This window comes from Dromaius novaehollandiae, chromosome 2 (assembly GCF_036370855.1).
Source record: "Dromaius novaehollandiae isolate bDroNov1 chromosome 2, bDroNov1.hap1, whole genome shotgun sequence".
In the NCBI taxonomy this organism is placed as follows: Eukaryota; Metazoa; Chordata; class Aves; order Casuariiformes; family Dromaiidae; genus Dromaius; species Dromaius novaehollandiae.
In genome coordinates, this window is record NC_088099.1 from 39,600,521 (window position 1) to 39,614,830 (window position 14,310).

General features: G+C 40.7%; 1 protein-coding gene across 2 annotated transcripts in view; it reads left to right on the forward strand.

Moving 5' to 3' along the window:
* The window catches only part of IGF2BP3 (insulin like growth factor 2 mRNA binding protein 3), a 120,495-nt gene that overhangs the window by 54,816 nt on the left and 51,369 nt on the right, over window positions 1–14,310 (forward strand). The gene's annotated exons all lie outside the window — the stretch shown is intronic.

Consider the following 14,310-nt stretch of genomic DNA (forward strand, 5'->3'; position numbering starts at 1 on the left):
TATTAGGCTCGTAGCTGTGTGAGCGCTCTTCATGGAGTTGCCCTCATATTTAAAGGTTACACTGCTATGTTTCTTTCTGGTAGTATCTAGTAGATAGTGCTTATCTTCATCTAGCAGTTGGCAGCTAAAACAAATGAATCCGATGTATTTGTTGGGGGGTTCGGTTTTCTACAGTCAAATAAGCAAGACTGGATCTGCTTTTAGAGATCTGGAATATTTGCTGATCCTGCAGAAAAGGGTTGGGGTACTGAGCTCTGCTGCTGGCTTATCCTGGATTAAGGAGTTAACTCTCCACATGCATGGAAAATACTGCGTTTTTTGATCTGATAGTTTCGTGGTTTGGTTTTTATACAGGCGTCTGATATTTCAGAACTATACACAGTAGGACATTATATTCAGTTTTTATTATTACTGGCTACTGTGAGGAGGTGATTGTACTTTCTATGAGAAAACATAATATTTCATCCTCTTCATGCACAATTTACTGATTGGAATTTTGTAATTACCGTTCTACCAAGGCTTTCAGTTGATAACTCCAGAATTTGAACCATCTATCTTCTCTTTAACAGTTAGAAAATTAATGTTTAATTTAATGGCTTATGGTAACCAGTGTCTGCTATTTTCCTGTGCTGTAACAAGTGAAGTACAAACATACAGATAGTTTCCTGCTCAGTATGCTTGTGGTACTTCATGAAGGTGACAGGCTGGTGACGTGTGCTTATATGTTCCAATTTAAGCTTTTATTAACTTTAAGACTGAGATTGCAGGCTTGTGCCTACACTTTTCTAAGTAAATTGTTGGTTGCCTAATATCCTCATTTTTTAAAGCTGATGCAATTTGAGCATTTGGGGATTTTGCAGTCTCTGTTAGTGTATCTCGGGAAAACTTTGTTATAAATTTAGGTTGTCTTGGATTGAATTTATGGCATACCAGAAGTGGTTAACTTTTTTTCATGTTTCTACTGGTTGTTCTACAATGTTCCAAGTGTTAAGCTTTTTACGGTCAATGCCTATTGCTGTATTTATAGGCTTGAAAAATCAGTGGCAAAAAAGGTAAATATGTTAAAAAATCTTCATTATCCCTTACTATATACAACTGCGGTAAACTCTGTGTAAACTTAGCATTCACCAAATCTAGAAGGTTTTTTCCTTTTCCTCACACCACTGCATACCTACTAGGTACTTTTTCTAAGATTATCTGTAATAGCACAACAGAAAAAGTAGCTCTGTAGAACTACAGGAGAGGCAAATGCCTTTAACTTTTTGTAGTGATGCTTTTCTCCTTGCATGCTTTGTATTTTAACTGCAACTGTGTTTTCACAGCTGTCTGCGTTCATGCACATGTCTGCTCCTCCAGTATGTGAACTGTATAATAGATGTATGATAGTATTTTGTGTCCATGTGCTTGCATACAGATTTATATTAACAAATCATATTTTGCTTTGTGACCCAGTTTCTGTTTTTTAATGCTGCATAACTTGCGCTTTATAGTTTGCTCAAGCTGGGAATGAAACTAAAGAGCTTGCAAACTCCCTGGTTCAGTTTCTAAAGCAATAGAGAATGATGAAGTGCAGAGTCTAAATATTCTTGGATGATCTTGGATGATTTTAAAGTGAAATTTATTCAAGGATTTGATGGATATAGGCTTACTCCAAACTAGTTTCTGATATACCAGATTATATTTGTAGAGACAAGATTTCTAGCAAATGATGTTTTCCCAGCACTGAGTGGACTGGCTTTAGGTAGTTCCCTTCTCTTCCCCATGGACCTTTTCTGAGCAAACAACTTCTCCACTGGAGCTGTCACATCTGTCTCTTTAGCCAGGTGTCTCCCTGGAGCCGTGTGTTTGCTCCTCAAGTACCACTGTAAGAAGGTGGGCCACTTCAAAGGTATCTCCAGCAGAAGAATGAGAACCCTCCAGAGCCTAAAAAAGACCCCCAAAACGTGACCTCCAAGAAACACTTGAGGCTAAATCCTTCCACTGTATTCGGATAAGACAAAAGTCTTGAAGTAGATGCAACATTTTCATGTCTATTGTAGATAAGTGAACTGGTAGAGGGTTGAAATAGTAAGAGTGAAATCTGCTGTGAAATGGGGAAGCTATCTCTGGTGGTGAGAACAGTCTGTCTAGAAGTCAATTATTCATACTTGGAAAATCTTATGGTAGAGATTCAAACGTTTGCTTGGAATTACTGAGATGTAGCAGATTGCACCTTTTGCCATGTTAAATGACTTGTTGAGATCTTCTATAGCTCTGGGGGTGGTGATTCACACCTGTTTAGCTGACTGTAGAATTTGGGACACAAACATCCAAAATAAAACCTGACTTTGTTAAGGTTGTAATTCATCAGAGCAACCTTGGTTCTGAAACCAGATAGCTGTGGCTGTCATGGGACACGTTATAGATCTGATCTTACAACTTTAATCTTACTGTGGCATGAACACTGGTGCTTGGAGTGTCTGGACTTCAGCCGATACAAAAAATCATTAAAAGCACTTTCACTTTGAGTTTGTGCTATTTGCATGCAGCTTGGAGTGTGTCCTTACTGATATTGCCCTCTTTGAAGGAGTGGAAAAAACAGTGGAGGTGCCTCAGTGTTAGGATAGAGAGCGCATATGGATGGCCTCAAAGTACCAGATTTTTGTTTCAGTAGGAAGCATGATAAAGTGCACATGAAGCCTACTGGTGCATGTGGCTATTGTACTTTATTCCTAAATTAGTCATTTTAGGTGTTCCTATCTAGTATTTAGTCATGGTGTAGAAAATGAAAGGAAAAAGCAGCCTACATCTTGTAACTCTCTTTTTAACTGTTAGGTCATGTTGTAAAACTGTTCCCAGCTGTTGCGAAGAGTTCTGGTCCTGTGCTTTCCACTTTGGCTGGGAAGTATTTTCATTCTGAATATATTTAAGAAGCCAACTTAAGCTGTGTTTGTGGAATACCTTAAGCCCATGCCAAGATGCTGAATTGAGTAAGCAATACTCCATATGCCCTACCAGACCTTGAGATGCCATTGTTAAAAATGAACCAATTACTACTTTTGGGAGATTATACATGTGGTAAATCACACGAGTGAGGTGAACGTTATTCATCTCACTCTACACTACACAGTATTCTCTGGGATGTGTGCAGCACATGCATCCCACAACCTGTTTTTCACTCCTGAAAGACCTTTCTACTCATACCAGATTGCTTTCCATGTTCTGAGTCCTGCTACCTTGTGTGTGTGGGGGGGAAATTATATATGGTGTGTTTGTGTGGGTATGTATACATATATATACACAAATAGGTGTAAAAGAAAGGTATTTAAACTTGTAGCAGTTAGCTGCATGTATTTGTGCACTAGCAGCTTGAATCCTCTTCTGTAGTAGTGATGAAGACCTGCGTAGGAGTGTGGAGAGAAATGAGAGATTGGCCCGTGTTTATGAACAAATCTTTTAAATAATCCTGAGGCTGAATTTGCTGAGACTTGTGTTAGTCAACTGCTGAAACAGGCTGGAATGCTTTTGTGAGAGGTTTCCAGTACACCTTACCAATATAATTAATATGAGAACTATACTGGTACTTGTGAAGTAGTCCTGTCTTCATTCCTGTGCAGTACAACTTGAGGTGAGCATACTGGTATCTTCATGTTTCTCTTTGAAAATCTAGCTGAAGGTATCAGTCCCTGTACCTTAACAAAAAGTAGATGAGAGGAAGTAATAGCGCTCGTTTGTCAGTGTTCAGTCAGTTGCAGTTAGTACTGGGGTGAGATCAGTGGAATGTTTGTCAAAGTGGAGCAGTCTGGCACATGAATGAGCAGAAGGCTGGACTTCTCCCCCATCTAGAAGAAAGTTGTCATTGGTTTTGGGTTTTTTTGTTTTGGGTTTTTTTTTTTGTTTGCTTGTTGTTATTATTACTGCCAGTGGTGATTTTTTTTTTTTTTTTTGAAAAGTTCTAGCTCAGTAGATCCCAATTTAGGACAATTAGATATCAAAGACTGGATATCCAAATGGCTGCTGAACAGGAAGGCACAAACTCCTTTCTAAAAGCTGTGATAATGCATGCTGTGCACTTCAGAAGCTATTCTGTGATAGCCACCACTAATTCAAGTGAAGAGAGGTCCCATATTGGTTGGTGACAAGATAAAGAATAAAGCTGATAAGTCTCCTTGTTGCCATCTCTTCATATTTTCAGAGCATTAACCTTGGAGGGATGCCTTTATCATATGGGAGAGCCTTTATTATGTGTAAAGAGGATGCACCCTACATGTGTTCTAGTATGTCTAGGCAAAGTGTTTCCCTTAATTACACTTTTGTTCCTGAGCCTCACAGAACCTGGGTCAGAGAATGGCAAAGAAAATCCACACCTCCCCCCCGCCCCTTTCTTCCAGGAAAAGCTAATATGGTTATTGAAATATATATATAACTATCTGGATCTTTCTTGTGAAAGCTCACCGTTTCAGATAATGTTACGGGCAGTAGTCATACTGCATGCCGGTGGAGAGTAACAGCAGATAACTTGGAACCCGCAGCTATGATGAGCTTGTTGGAGTGTCTGTTTACAAATCAAATATTGGCCTGGCATGGCCTGTCCTGGCAGCAGAGCTGCGTGCGCTAAAATTAAAGAGGAGGCTGGAAAGGGAGACATTCCTCATGTTCTGGTCTGGTCTCATTGGTTCGGCAGCATGTACCACTACTGTGCTGCTGGCGTAGTAGCCAGCGCAGCTACAGTAGCACATTGTGCACTGTTGGGTAAGAGCTCAACAATAAGGGACTGGAAAAGACCGCTTTCCATAGAGAGGTTTTTAGAAGGCTGAATATTACCAAAATAATTACGCCAAACTATATAATCTGAAAAGCAACTGAAGTGATGGCCCTTGATCTGCAGCCAGACCTCGCGGGGGTATTGCTTTCCACAGGCTGCCGCAGCACACTGTGCCATGTTACTCCATCTCATAAATTTTTTCTCTGCCTTAGCTGAGCTTACTATTTACGATCGTTTGAAAGTTAAGCATGCTCTCCATTAAGGAGAGGGAAAAGTAATTTTACCAAAGAACGTCAAGGAATGGCCAACCGCTTCCATGTGGGTGTTTTGTGTGTGTGTGTTTTTTTTTAGCATTGCAGTATATTTAGACTTTAGTAAAAAGCATTCAGGTTTCTAATGCAGCTTCTGGGCCTAGCAGCAGCTGTTGTAGTATTGTCACTCCTGCCACCAGGCGGAGGCAGGAGTACAGGCTGTTGCCCATGCATGTTATGATGTCCTGGAGAGCACAATATGGCAGCCTGTTTGTCTGAACTTCTCAAATTCATTTACCGCCAAAGATCTTTAGAAATGTTGATAAAATGAAACTAATGCAGGGGGGAATCATTTTCTTTAAAGCAGTAAAGCATCCAGAAATGGGTATGCTCTTGGTTTCTCATCCTGACTTTGTTAGGAGCATTAAGCCTACTGAGTTGCGCCTTTTGCAGTACTTTCAGGAGCTGTGCTGGCACAAGTGCCTATTCTTCATGTTCAGTGTCCATATTTTATTTAGAGTTGCTGACAAACTGTAGTTGCTTATTGTGAAGCTTGCTTCTAATTTCATGGGGCAAGAGGGTTGTTTGGGTCTATTCAGTTTGTTTTTGTGGCATTTAAAATATATCTGGTATTCTCTGGGATGCTGAGCTGTACAAATGTTCTGTCCATTATTCAGAATTTAAGAACCTGTCTTTACAGTAGAACATGTGCAACAGGACCATCTTTGTTCAGTCGACTCTTAAGAGTGCCTCAGAGAACCTCAGTGCTGAGTAACAAAGCACAGCGGTGCTGTAGAGTGTCTCATCTGTCATGCTGCTGACTTTTGCTCATTTTGAGTACCTGCATGATAAAAACGTCATCAGTATTTTGCGTCTTCTGCTTTCTAGCTTTCAAGCTTATTGTATTTGGTTGCTTCTGCATGCTAAGCTGTCTCTGTCTTCTTGAAACTGAGGATAAAGTGGGGTCCCGATATGTGATTCTGTGCTGCCACTTCCAAGAGCATGTATTAATTAATTTCTGATACTTCTGCTAGTGCTTGCCTCCTTTTCTCTCATTACCTTCCTCCTACGTTTCCTTACCACCAGAAACCACTCTTGTGTGTGTGTTGACCTTCTGTTGATGTGGAAACCTCATCTCCGGATCTGCTCCCTTCTCTGATTTGATTGTGACACTGCTCTTCTCTGCATCTTTTATTCAGATTTTTTGAGGGCTTTCTTTCGTATTTCCCCGTGTATTTTAGAAGTGTTCCTGGAAATTATTACTTCCATATTGGTTGGTCACTTCCCTGATATCCTTTCCTACACAGTGGAAATTCAGTTCTCTGAGGTCTTTCCTGTAAACTCACACCTCTTCATTCCAGCTCCCACAAATCCAAATAGTGTTTGGGCCATTGATGCACTGGTCATAGACTCCCAGCTCGCTGCCATCTGCTCTTTCGTCTGGACTTGAGCTGCTTATTTCTCATTCCTACTGCTAGACAGTAAGGTGGGCCTAGTCCAGACTTTAGAAGTGGCCCAGGCTGGCTGAGGACAGCCTTGAACTTGAACAAGAAGATCAAGTGGATGTTTCTGCATTGTGGGTGTGGTGTGTGGGGTTTTTTTTCTTTTTTTCTTTTTCTCTTTTTTTTTCCTCTCCTTCCCCCTAACACTTCCCCGTTTAGGTGTTTCATATTCTCTCTCTACTTTGCTGTGAGTTTGCGGAGACAGGAGCTACTCTTGGTTGTTGCTTTTGTTATTCACGGCAGCTGTTCAGCGCAAGAGTTTAATGCACTGTTGATGATTTGCCATTGATTTTTGCCACTGCTCCTGCAATCCCCTACTAGCAGGCCCTGTGGCTTATTGCTATGTTAAGCTCCCCAAATCATATGTTTCTTTTTTATCCAGATGCCATGAGCAGGGATTTAAGAGCTGTGCCTCCCTAAGTCTTCAGCAGGTGAAGAACCAAGACTACGTAGTACTTCTAACACCGCCTCTTCCTTCTTTTCATGTCAGTAGTAAAATACTGAAGTACTCTATTCTTCTGTGCTTAAAAATCTAGTTCCTCTTCTGCTGGGCTGAATTTTTCACTATGAATCAGTGAAAAAACAGAATGGAGTGTACATTCATGTAGTCATATACTGATGATTTACACTCTAACTTCCCTTACCTTAAACAGTGCTGACCTCTTAAATGTCAAAATTTTAATTTTAAGCTTTTTAAGGAGGAGGAGTTGTTTTGACACGAGGTAGTTCATAGTAAATGAGAAACTGGTAAATGGCGTGCAACTTCTTGGTGCCCTTCAGTATCGTTTATCTTTACTCTTAATTTGTTACTACCATAGACATTTTTGATTCACGTTCAAGGGAATATTGCTGTAGAGAGTTAAAGTACTTCTAGTGGAGGATAGCTTGCAGAGCTACTTACAGAGCAGTTGTGAAACAGAGCTGGAGCCATTTATATGAATACTTGCAGAGGCCATTTCAGAGCATAAGAAAGAATTTGGACTGAAACTGAGTGTCCAGCTAAAGCTTTCTGAAAATAACACTTGTTTAAGGTGAAATATATCAGTCTAGCACTTTGTGTTACACACTGCTTAGATGTTTGGACAGGAGTGTCTTTATCAAAGGATGACTCAAAGGAAAAAAAAAGTGTGTGTGTATATATGTATATAATGTTTTTAACTGCTAAAGCCAGACCTGTTGGACACAACTCTAATTATTTAGCTCAATTGAAAACTTGACTATAAAATGCAAGGCACAGAGATTTATGACTAAACATCCCAGCAGGGGCATTTGAGCCAGTAAGAACAAAGACCTCTGCTTAGTTGTATTTGATTTCTTGTGCTTTTCGTAAGTAGGCCTGATAAATAGTAGGCAATTTAACTGTGTGTCAGGTAAGCAATTCTCTTTGGATTAAAAAAAAAAAAACCCAAAACCAAAACAAAACAAAAAAACTTCTGTCATCCATGTTTGTAGTCCCTCTTTCCTCTATGAATTTCAGTGCTTGTGCAAAATGATGGTATTTCAGTTTCTAGGGCTGTGCAACTATCTGGTATTAATTATTACAAAGCAAGTAGAACAGCATAAGCTTACCTCCTTCATGATTGCCTCAGTCTTGCTTTCCCTTTGGGAGAAGGTGGCTTGGGCTGTATTCTAATTTTATTAATTATGAGGCTATGCAATAAGTTTCAAATCAGAGCTTATTGGTGAGTGGATATATTGTGAGGCTACGAATGGAAAACTCCCATCTCTCTCTGTAGGTCACAACCCGACCTGAATGCAAGGAGATGGAAGCAAAAGTTCCTTCTGAAGTAAGGCGAACTCTAGCTTAATTCATTTGACTGTAGCCATTCTCCTTGAATTTTTTTCAACTGTCATCTCATGAATCCGATTGTAAATTTGAAATAGGTACTTAAAATAATTTATAGTCTGGAAGCAGTTAGCAAGCACTCAATATTCAAACTCTGAATTGTTTTGCTTAGGGGTGTGTGTGTGTGTGTGTGTGTGTGTATATATATATATATTTATCTCTATATAGGTCAAATGGTATTAGCGTAGTGCATCTGTTGCAATGCTAATTTCTAGTTTAGATAATTGCATTTGAAAATTCTGTTTTTTTGCAAAACTTTTCTTAAACTCCAGCTTCCTGGTTAGTGCATGAGTTTGCCAGAGTGCTGGCATTCTTCAAGTTGGACTTGGAAGTCTTATAGATCTGGGTATGTGTTTCAATACAATTTCACAATAATCTCCCTTTTGGTTGTGTGTTGTTGTTCTCCTCCCCCCCCACCCCCCCCAATGTTGAGTTATAAAATTCCTTTTTGGGTTTTAAATATAAGTGCTTCTGCCTTTATTTTAAGGACACTTGAGATGGTTAGGTAGCTTCTTTTTAAAAACATGCTACACTACCTTGCAGAGAGTAGTTTTGCTATTTAAGTACAGAGGAACACATTTGCTGAAGTTAACATTGTTGGAAGAAGAGACAGGCTCCTTTTTTAAATTTCCGTCTTAGAAATTTTCTGCAGTTAAAACCCTTGCTTCTCCTTTACAAGGTTCGTGCTTCCCCAGTTTGAAGGCTTTGGCAGCACATAGTTGTTCGTGAAACTCCGATCTCTGCTGTAGCCCTGCAGAGACCTTTAATGTAAACTTTATTTTAACTTGCTTCCACAGCTCAAAATAATTAAAATTCTTGAAGGTGATGTTCTTGCTGTACACTTCACAGCAAGAAGTGGAGGTCTTTGTATGTAACTTGTATTTTTGCCCAGCCCCAGGGGTGGATGTGTTGAGTGCCACCCCAACCTCCTCCCCTTTCTTCAGTGCCCAGTCCTCACAGCGGTGGCCCAGGCTTCCCCTTCCTCCCTTCCCCAAAAGCAGCTGTACCAGCAAGGAGAGGCAGCTTGGGAACGGCTTATTTTCTCCAGAGTTTGGGGTGAATTTAGCAGTTGCAAGTGTAGCTGTCGGAGCTCAGGATTAGTTACTCAAGCTGCCCCGTGCGTTGGGAGGCTGCTACTGATGGTCTGCACTGAGTACAGGTAAGGGACCTGTGCTGGTAACGTACTTAAATCCCTGGGGCAGGTTGTAGCACCTTTCAGGCACTGACAGCTGCAGAGGAAAGGCTTGTGTGGAAATATCGAGCAATCTAGCCCATGTCCATAAACCTCTAATAAAGTGTAAATAGCACTTCCCTCCCTTCACGTGTCTCTTACATATCGGAGAGTGATTGTTTGGAGGCCAAGCCTTCTCTTAAATGTCTGTCCGGTTCTTAGTGGTGCCGTCGATTAGGAGGACTATGGGTAAGTTGAAGGGGTGATATGCGTCTTAGGCATGATTATTTAAAGGAAAAAAAAAGGGAGGGGGGATAGGGGAGCAAGGAATGGATATCATAAATACAGCTCAGGTAAAGTGCTTCAGTTTCTGTATAATTTTTCCAGGTTTTAAAGGGATCCAAGATATTCATGAAGCGGTTGTTAAAGACTTATCTTTTTTCTGAAAGCTTGTCATCTTGAGTCTTAAACACAACAGAGAAAATGCATCTTGGATGTGATCTCCATCTGAGTTCTTATATGCTTTATTTTTATCAGAGCTAATCTGTGAACTAAATCCATTTTACAGGATTTTCCTCTCTGATTCCCTCTATCGTTTTTAGATAGCTCTAAGCCAATCCTAGAGGAAATGCATAATGTTAGAATATGAGACAAACTTCCCAAGAAAGATTTCCCTAGCAGCAGCTGCAGAATAGGCTCTGTCTCTACAAGGTATCCATACAGCTATACTGCAAGAAATGTTTCATACACGTGGCTTCTTCGTGAAAATATTCCTTTGTCCTTGATTTGGTTCCAAAAGATCATTGAAAAATTGGTTTTTATTCTGACAGTTTTGTTAGTTGCATGTTTTCAACTCTACAGGAAGCAATGTCTTTTTTTAAATTAGACTGTTGTTATGCTGAAACTAGAAAGATCAGACTGGTGGCAGTCTTGTAGCACAGTAGTGGCATTAAGGTGTTTTAGTATTAACAGAACATAGCTTTCAAAATTGCCTTTTTCTCACATTCAAGGGAAAGAGTAAAGCACGTAGGAGAAATGTAGTTCTCCCTGATATTTCTTCCAGTTGGAAAGAGCACATTCTCTGTGATAATATGGAGTAAAGAAAACTTGGAGGATTTTTTTTTTTTTTTTTAATTGGGAGTGAAAGGTTGATGGGAAGAAGGGAAACTGTAACCCCCTTTCCTCTGTGGCTTTTTGGCACTGAGGAGGACACTGAAGCTTGCGCGATGGGGTTGAGCAACACTCCCACAGAGACCAACGCTGGGTGCCTCCAAAGTAAGGTGTTAATGTCAATAAAGCACTAATTGCATTATGCAGTTGAACTGCCCTCCAAATATAGGGCTGTGTAGAAAGCAGAAAATTCACACTTTATCCCTGTATATTTTCCAAACAATTTTTTTTAATTTGCTGGCTCCCATGTATCTGTGCAGTCTATCATTTGCCCAAAGTTGGGTAACGGGTGCTCACTGGATAGTAATGCTTTTACAGGGTGTTTCTTTTTAATGGCAGAATACAGATGAGATGGTAGAAGTAGTGGAGAGTGTTACCACTTAAACTGGCCGCCCCTGTGCGAGATGAGGCAGATGAACACGAGCTAATATTGCTGCCGCTTCCCACTGCATTTCACAACACCCATCTGCTCTCCCGTCATGTGATCCTCGCCTCGTGCGGAGCTGCAGAAATGTCCCCTAACCCGGCTGCCATGGGGAGGAGGACATTGGCCCCAGGCAGCACCACGGGCCAGCTGGGAGATCCTGGGAAGAGCTATTGCCGCCTTAAAACCACAGTCACTGCCCTTAAGGACCTATCCACATAACAGTGACTTTTGATTTTCTGAATTCCTGTTGCATATCAGTATGTGTGTTGAATCATGAGTGTTGTATCAGTGCTAACCTGATTTATAAACTCTGATATCATCTGTGACTTCTTTACTCATGAAGAAGTTGCACCTTTAATCTGAAGGGAAGGGAGATTAATAAAGTATAGCAGATATTGTGAGGTTGTTTAATTGCATTCAGATAACGTTGGATGAATACTTATTTCTCTGTTTTCAAACTTGTTCTCATTTAATTTAGATGAAGGGTGAATAGAAGCTGCCAATTTGGCCATCTCTACACGATTTGTTATTTCATCATACCTGTATCATATTCCTTCTCGCTGCCTTCCAAACTGAATTACTCTACTCCCTTTAACCTCTCTATGAAGAAGGCCACCCGTGCATCTAAATAACTTTTTTTGCCTTTCTCTAAACATTTATCATGTAATTTTTTTAACCTCTGAGGCTGTTTAATGCCATTTGTCAGCCTGATACTATGATCATTTTTTGTGCCATCTCATACATCCTTTGTGTCACGCACACTAATCTTTCCACCCTATCGCACATTCAAGAGACTATTTCCAACTTAGACCGTAATGTGAGAACATGAGAGCACACAAGAACTTTGAGCATGCTGAATTCAGTACTTGGGCTAATTTTCCTCTCTGGTGTCATAGCCCAAACATTTTTTTTCTGCAATTTCTTCTCTGTTTTCAGAGCTAGAATGCTATCTCAGTGACTTTTTTCATCATAGAAATTTGTATTTAAAAAAAGGATGGAGGGGGAGTTTTGATGCTGCGCTTCATCTGTAGTGGTTTTATCCTGTTGCTTACATTTGCTGGATTCTTCTTAAATTTTTGTTTAGAGGCTAACTTTCTTCCATCTGCAAATTATGCTAATCGTGCTTTGTGTGATTTTTGACTTAGCAGAGTTAAGGCAGGTCCTTTTACATGTTATTCTTGAAAACCAGTGTCTTTTTAAGCATTTGGTCTTCTGGATCTCTTATCTTTTGATTCAAAATGTGTTTTATATATTAAAAAAAAATGTATATTTCTCTATGTTGAAAAATGATCCAGCTGTCTTATCTGGAATTAGTTATAAACACTTGTGGCAGGTAGAACTGGTTGCAGTATGTAGTTATGGTTGCCTGTGATGCCCTGCTTTAGACTTTTTTCATTTGCTTAGACTTTTTGCCTAACTTAAAACACTGAAGTTGAAAAATAGAAATAGTGCACATCGTTTCTCTGTCGTCTTTTTTTTTTTTTTTTTTTTTGTCAAGCATTTGAGATGTTCAGCAATGAGAGCAAGGTAAAAAGTGACTTAGCTTGTGTTAGTGCTGTAGGGAGGGATGCTGGTTTGGGGCAAGGGATGGCTCTGCTGTCGAATGAGAAATCCAATGTGTGTGGTGAAGGGGAGATAGGCTGTAAGAGTTGTGCCCCCAGTTACTGCAAAATTAGGAAAGTGTGTGGTGAGTAAGTCGAGGCTTTCTGGAAGATAAACCCTTTAGGTTAGGGGAACTGAATGCTGCCATGGAAAACTGAATTCTACCCCTGCTTGCCTTAGCTATTTGGTGCTGGGCAAACTATTTAGGCAGAAGTTACCATTAGCTGCTGATGGTGTGTCTTGTATTTGGTTTGTCTCACGTGACAAGCCTCAGGTCTCTCTTGCAGAAGTGCAGTGTTCTCCTTGCTGCAGATGAGTTTGGTTTTGAAGCTGTGCTTCGAACATATAGAAATGCTGAGCACTCTGGAAATCAAGCCCTCAGTGTCCAAACCGGTCACTCAATTAGTAGTTCCTTTTGACAATTTTGGTTTTGTTCTCTGTGGTTCAGTTTTATATTCTTAAAACCCTGGTAATGCCACCTAAACTGAATTGTATTATAGGGTAAATTTATTAATAGTTTGAACATTTGGATGTAACTGTAAGTTCCCAGGCAAAGAATTCACTCCAGGGTTTGTATGGGTTGTGGTAAATAAGCCAGAGTTATTGTTTTCAGGCACTGCCTTTCTGGTGTGTGCAAACAATGACTTCAGCAGCTTCCAGACTTATTTTTCTGATTCTTTCAGACTATGGTCATGGTTCCATGAGACAGTAACCGGGCACTGCAGGCCCTGCAGTGCCAAAAAACACCGTCGCCACATGTTGCAGCGTGAACCACTGCAAACTGAGTTTGCCCATTCAGATGCCTTCATAAAGTTTTGAAGACATGACTTTGTCCCAGCAGACTGTATGCTGGTTTGGTTGCTCTCTGTCCATGTCTCCTGAGCTGTGCAAGAGATCCATGTGGTCTGACCTTCTCTTGAAATGGGTGATGATGCTGCGTTCATGTTCTGGCTAATTGCGCGTGATCTGGATCAGGCTTGTAGGACTAGGAGGTGTGTGGGCCTGGCAGTCAGGTCACCCTTCCACAACTGCTTCAACACTGTTGCTACAGCATCCTCTGATTGTACCTTTCAAAACAGATTGCTGCCTCAGGGATTCAGTGGGGGCTTCTTCATACTCATTTCTGCCTGTAAAGCCATAGTAGTCAGGCCCCCTAGCAGAGTCACTGTTTTCCCAACAAAAAGAGTGTTTAAGCCAAAATGAAGCCACTTTGCTAAAGGGCCTCTTTGCCATCGTAAGTTGTGCGCAGCTGGTGGTTCGGCTGGCAGGGCAACCGTGGTTCTGCCGGAGACTCTTCACGTGCTGAAGTAGCATAATGCTTGCACTGTGGTGCAGGTGTGTGCACGCCAGGGCCAAGTGGGCAACGTGTCACTTGTGTTAAGATAATCAAGTAAAAACTGTGTTTCTTACGGACTTAAGTATGCTAAGAGAACGCTTTGGGTGCAGAAAGGGCATTAGTGGATCAACCAGGCTTAATATCTGGAATGGTATCAGCATTGCTTTTTTCCTCCCTCCTCCTCCTTACCACGTTCTGGCTCTCTTTTTAAAGAGGAGAGGTAAAGTGAAAGAAGAAGAGCCATTTGCACTGACAACTTCT